Raw genomic sequence first — 7,400 nt, 5'->3', positions numbered from 1 at the left:
AACAAAGAACTCCTTTCATTAAACGAACTAGGGAGATATATATAGTTCCCCATCCCAGCAAATACGTTGTTGCGATCTATTTCTTTAAAGAAGTTAATTGCGTTTTGAATTTGTACATATTTGTACATTCTGAATATCCACATATAAGTGTAAAGCGGTGGTCATTTGAATGACTTTCGATCTGTTGATAAGATTCATGTTATTAAGTATACATTAGGCCTATATATATATATATATATATATATATATATATATATATATATATATATATATATATATATATATATATATATATATATAGCTGGCACTCTTAGTCTAATGCGCATGTCTTTAAAGCTTCATTAAAGCACGTGTATTCAAAAACATCAATATGAATATGTAATTAAGTTTATGTAAGGTTACCAGTCTATAGGGGTAAGGCAAAATGCAATTAAAATACGTAATTCACATGATCATATATGCATGCCATCCATAAAATGAAATATATTACAGTCATACATAACAAAGAGAAAAAGTCATCGGACATTAAAAACATATCCTCGACCTGAGGAGGTTATTTGTTCAAAACGGTATCGTATACTGCGTATATATATATATATATATATATATATATATATATATATATATATATATATATATATATATATATATATATATATATATATATATAATGGTGTGGCGGACGTCCATATTATTGCAAAGAAAATCCATTTAGAATACTTTTTCTAATTCATAATGTTAATCTTCAAAACCTTGTTTTCGTCAAGAACTCATCCCCTCGCTTAACGTCATGAATATTAAAAAAACTAGTGGCATGCTGGACAATTAGCGCGTGAAGAGTACATGTATGCCTAATTTGTTTTAAAATTGCATCACCCCGAGCGTTTAGAACGTAGAGTAATAAAGCACAAATACACTTATATCCCCACAAATACTGTAGACCACATTGATTTGTTTCCTCCTATCGAACACCGAAGCCATACTATCGTAAGATCATACAGCTACAAGACATAAAAACGTCCCATTTGAATTTCTCCTCCAGAGAAGAACGCAACTAGAATGTCCCAGGCAGTTGCAGCAAAAATTTGCATTTATTTTCTTCAGAATAATATGAAATAATAATTAGAATTTTTCTAGACGACCATATGATTGTCTTGTAAATCAGTCTCACCGGATCGAGGACTAGCACGAACCAAAACACCACTGATCATTTAAATGTACATCACATAGTACAGGTATAGCCTACTTCACATTGTAACTGTACGTCATGACGCTAAATTTTTAGGTGAAAGTGATGATAAAACTCGCCTGACTGCATGGATTCCTGTATTGCTATTTAGATGATTTATACGTGCAATTAGACGCCTATATCTCACAATGACGATTAAGTGCCCTGTTTATATGTGTTATAAAACCCAAGGTGGTCTGTATTCTCAAGGATGTTGAGTGGGAGGAAACCGGGTATAGCACGGGAGAAACCCTCGGCCATCCGAAGGTGGCTGGCAGATTTTCATTCGTACGACCGTGACGACAAAACTTATAGAATGGGAACAGCTATGCATATTGTAAATGAATTCTATATATCGTTTTAAGACCTTTTCAATATAGTAACGGTTTTAGAAACAACACTCAGCACCATCGATCTACACTGACAGCAAGCTATGTTTAATTCGTCCCGCATATTTTTCTATTCATTTATTTTTATACTGAAGAATACTTCACCAATATACGATGGTGACCAGCATTCTGGTGGAAACCGGACAGAGCCCAGGGGAAATTCTTCCCATCTATATGTTAACATTAAAACATCTCATGTTGTTGTCTTAAACCATGTCCATAAGTCGATTATAAACTCATCACATTGGCTGCCTACGGCTTAGTCCTTGATATCAGCCCTGTTATTCACATATAGAGATACATTCATATCCGACAGAGCATGATGGGGAGGGGTGGACATTACCAGTCACAACTCTACAGCTCTTCATATGGCAGAATAGAGCATATACTAATAACACCTATGGATTTTGGCACTGTATAACTCGCCTTATTGAACATAAAATGCCAGATCGTTTCGGTGTCCTAATGGTTAGCGCCTCAAACCTGAGAGGTTAGAGCCATGAAACATGACTTGCACCGGTATCAGTATAATGTGAGCAAGTATACACAGAGCAAGTCCCGTTATTTGCATAAATCCTAACTGAACGCCACATTACACTAGAGATGAAGAAATATTTGTATATAAGTAATGACTGTGCCTCAAATGGATGCTTGTTTTCGGATAAAAAGGAAGATATATGTATCTTGAAATAGTTTACCATCATTGTGGTAGATAAACGTTCTCCTCGTTCTCGGGAGTTAATACAGCGTGCAGCCCAACGCTGGTCACCATTTAAAGACTTTACAAAATGCTACTTTTGGCTTCATGTTTTGTGACTCAGAATTAGAGCGGTTATAGGCTGTAGGATATTTGGTGTTGTCTTCGACATAATGTTTCATGCAGGTATCAATGTATGTACGCAGGAATTCTGACTGGCCTGTGCCTGGATATGCTGTCGTAATATGTCTGAAATATTGTATTCAAAACGAACTTAAATTTAACACTGAGTAACCCGCTAGATCGTCATATATAACCTACATGTAGAAACCATAACACTCATAAGTATCAAATATCAGCGTCATTCATCACTTGTGCATGACATAGCCATCATATTTGGTAACATGTATAAAACTATTCTTAGTATATAACTGTGTAAAACTGTGACTCGTCCGGAAAAAACGAACATATATTTCTCGCCACTATCTGTGCACAAAATCATCTGCACTCATTTCTACATATCCCCGTGCTACCTGAACCATAATGCGCTAGCTTCTCTTTCGTTGCTTGAAACCACCCTCAAGTGAAACGAATGTCATTTGTGACCTTCCTTGAAGAAATGTAGTAACTATTTTATGTAAACTGAACATGTTTTTTTTTCTTTCACTCATCACAAAACTGTAGGCCTAAGTGGAAAGTATCCATTGAAATGCGTTTATGTTCACAGTCCCTACACACATAGTAAGACTGTCAACTTACACGCATCAAAGTAAAAATCTAGCAACACATTTTCTTTGTGGCATTAACCGCTTATGATAAACAGATTTCTGGCACCATTCTGTACTTTGAGAGGAAAGACAAATTCACTGACTCATATCCTGAATGTAATTAAACAACCTATGAAAATATGGAGGCCTTTTTATCCGAGACAATTGACCGGAATGCTAGTAAACAAGGGAGGTAATTCACCCAGTTTGTATACTTTATGTTTCATGTGTGTTTACATTCACGCCGAAGTATGTAAAACTGTGACTCGTCGGTGCTAGGCGACCATATTTCTCGCCACTGTATGTGCACAAAATCACCTGCTATCGTTTCTACATGTCCGCGTTTTACCTGAACCATAGTATGTTACGTAGCTTTGAACCACCTCCACAAAGGTGAAGCCAGTGTCATTTGCGACATTCCGGGGAAATATAGGCCTATTAACTATTTTATTTTACATCAACCTTTCTCTCTCACGTCAGAATACCGTCAATGGAAAGTATCCATTAAAAGGAGATCCTGTTCGTAGCCCCTACAAGCATGAGCAAGGCCAAAGTAAAAAATCTAGCACATTTTTTGTGAAATTAATGGTTTCCAACAAACATTTCACGAGACTGATGTCGTTTTCTAGTGACCAAGGAAATGACATTTGCGTGGTCCGTTGGATATATCATATCAACATTAACGCACTTAAAACATGTGGCCAAAGTATGCCTCATTAAAGTGAGGCGGGTGACATTTGTAGCCCGAGTGGCCACACGGGTTGGCCATTTTATGAATAAAGCGCTTTTCTCTCAGATTTCTGATACCATTCTGTACTTTGAGAGGAAACGCAAACTCACTGACTTATAATAATAAAAGTATAAATATCTTTTCACCCGCGACGATCGATCGTAAAGTAAAGAAGGGAGGTAATCCACCCAGCTTGTATACCTCATGTTTCATGTGTGTTTACATTCACGCCGAACTGCGTAAAACTGTGATTTTTCGAAACGAAAGGACCGTATTTCTGGCCACTATCTGTGCACAAAATCATCAAAATGAAGACGTCTTTTTTTCTTTCTCTCTCTCTCAAAGCAGAATACTGTCAGTGGAAAGTATCCATGGAAAGGCGTTCTGTTCGTAGCTCTGACACGCATATATAAGTAAGGCTGTCAACTTTCTTTGACATACATGCATGGCTGATAACAAACAATTTACGGAGTGAGGTCGATTTTTGCATGCAAAGGGAATGATTTCTGCGTGGTCCGTCAATTCAACATATTGTCAAAGAGACGTCTTTTCACTTTTGATGATAGCCACGATATGGCTGAAATATTGCAGAAGTGGCGTTAAGCCATAATCAATCATTTAACCTTGATGATGACTGCTTCTGTGGCTTAGACTGTCCGCCTCGAGGAGGAGAGTATCCGGGGTCAAACCCGGATCGGGTCATACCAATAGACTTTAAAAATGTAACTTGCTGCTGCCTCGCTTGGCGATCAGCACTGAGAGGTTAGAGCAAGGAAACTGGATTGGTTGGCCCGGTGTCAGTATAATGTGACTGGGTGTGGTGTCATGTCTGGTGTCTTCGGCATGATAGTTCAGTGACAGCAGCACTTTGCCAGCATAGACTCGTCCTGTCAGAGGTAGACAGTGTATGTACATACACCTAATGACTCCTCGCAGTGATATGGCTGAAAAATTGTTAAGTATTATGTGAAACTCCGAGCATACACACATGAACAACTAATAACCGTCGTGTTGAAGCCTACAGTACGGAAAAAACTCAGCCCTCACAATCACTCTAAACGAATATGAAGGAGAAAATATAGGATGTTTTTAATAAAAATATAAGATAAATATAGGAATTCTTTCCCAAAATATAGGGCAATATAGTGTACCACAACCATAATTCATTTAATTTCACGGTGAAGAATTTTTCAATTGTACCATGGGCTCAGTTGTATGAGTGAATGAAACTGGTAAACCACAGCACTTTGATAAGTTTGTGCATTGTGTGACGTACAGATATGCACACCAGTATTGGTGGAAGACAGGGGCCTTTCAAGAACTGCGCCATCCAATACACCATCATTGTCAACCTCATATTGTCAACAAGGCCCTGTGAACAGTTAGAGTGTGGAAAAGAAAGAATTCCCGTCTTTTAATGGCTAGAACACATGAGGTGTTGGTTCAGAACTAGCCATAGAGAGGGAATTTATACACTGTCCCCATTCCCTCTGCTTGTGAGTTCTTGGTGACAAGCGGTTCATAACACTCGTGTTGCCATTTGCGCAGTGTGAAGGTCATTGGAGACTACTAGCTTTCCACCAATATGGTGTGCATATCCGTGCGTCATGTGTTGGAAAGTTTGTCTGTATCTTGCCAAATTTTGTTGGTTCACCATATGCACTCCGATTTCCTTCACCCAAAAACTGACCACCATCAGGCCATCCGCAAATTTATGTTTGTGGGTGATCACCCAACCAACCCTTTCAAAAAAATTAAGATCCTATTCAACAATATTTATGAGGCTTTTGAGGTAACTTTTTTTACTTTTCTCTCAATGTTAACACTAAAATCCCTATCTTTCTCATTGTCCAGAATAAAAGAGAAAATTCAGCCTACCATATTTTTTCTGATTAATAGCCCTAACAATGACTTTTTTAAAGATGGCGTCATATAAGTAAAACCTTCTTGAGTAGGGTATCAAATATTAAATAAATAATACACAGTGATGACAGAGTAATGACTTTGGCAATTTATGTTTACAGGGCATGGTTTATGTGTATGTTTATGCCAAACATGAGCTCAATACATGAAAAATCAGAATACAGTTTTACATAATGCCTCGTGAATGTAAACACACATGAAACATGAGGTATACAAACTGGGTGAATTACTTCCCTTGTTTACCTGCATTTCGGTCGATCGTCGCGGATGACCTCCATATTTTCACGAGTTGTTTAATTACATTGAGGATATGAGTCAGTGAATTTGAGTTTCTTCTCAAAGCATAGAATGATGCCAGAAGTCTTCTGTGAGGCATGCTTTGGTCACGTGTTTTAAGTGCACTTATGTTGGTACTTTACCGGGGGACCACGGTAAAGTCACTTACTTGGCAAACAGAAAACATCAGTCTCGTGAAACGTTTATCATAAACCGGAAATGCTACAATGAAGTTGACAGCCTTACCTATGCAAGTGGGGGGGGGGGGGGGGGAGCTACGAATAGGAACGCCTTTGAATGCATTCTTTCGACAGACAGTAGGGCCTATTCTGGTGTAAAGGAGAGAACAAAGGAAAACAGGTTGATTTAAAATAAAATAGTTACTATATCTCCACGGGCAGGTCACACATCACTACTGATTCACTTTGGTGAGGATGGTTTTAAGTTATGTTAGAGTAGTTAAAGTATTATGGTTTAGGTAACACGCGGACATGTAGAAATAAATGCAGATGTCGTTGTGCACAGACAGAAGCGAGAAATGTTGCCCTGACCAGTCACAGGTTTACATTGTCCGGCGTGATATTGTAGGCACACATCAAATATAACGTTATACGGTCGCTGTGAGTTCAAGTCCAGCTCATTTCTGGCTTCAAAAATGACTGCAGATGAGCTTGTGCACATATAAAGGCAAAGCTGTAGAGATGATTCTATTTCGACTTTTTTCCCGAGCAGTCCCAGCAATAAAATAATAGCAAATTAGTAGTAAAGTTTGGGAGATCGAAGGAATACTATTTAAGCATTACAGTCTAGGACAAGTTTATTTATTTATTTGTTTGATTGGTGTTTTAGGAATATTTCTCTTATACGAGAGTGGCTCGACTTGAACTGGCCAAAATTGCACGCTAACTACCTCGGACACAGCGGCTCAGGTCAGATTGATCAAATTTGAATTTTAAAACAGAGAGGATAAAAAACCTTAAATTAAATTAAACACACACACTCACACACACGCACTCATATATATATATATATATATATATATATATATATATATATATATATATATATATATATATATATATATAAGGAAGTGAGCAATCATGCTCCAGTACCTAGGGAAATCCGCCCTCTCTTCCGCCTAAGTCAGTCTCACTCCTTACCAAAGACGCTACTTGTCTAGTGTTATATAAGGCGTACAGGTGTTGGTGACAATCAACTTGGGAGGGCACTTCAGCTTGTATTTTTTCGTCACCATTTACGTCTCCCAAAGGCGCAGTATGCCCACGACGTCTTGTCCTTGTCTGCCGAGCTAATTAACCTACACGGTGACAGAAGCATCAACACAAAGCATTTCACATCACAAACAGTAAATTATGCCGGATGTTTTACA

This window comes from Liolophura sinensis, chromosome 1, assembly GCF_032854445.1.
Source record: "Liolophura sinensis isolate JHLJ2023 chromosome 1, CUHK_Ljap_v2, whole genome shotgun sequence".
Classification (NCBI taxonomy): domain Eukaryota; kingdom Metazoa; phylum Mollusca; class Polyplacophora; order Chitonida; family Chitonidae; genus Liolophura; species Liolophura sinensis.
Note: the sequence above shows the minus strand (reverse complement) of the source record.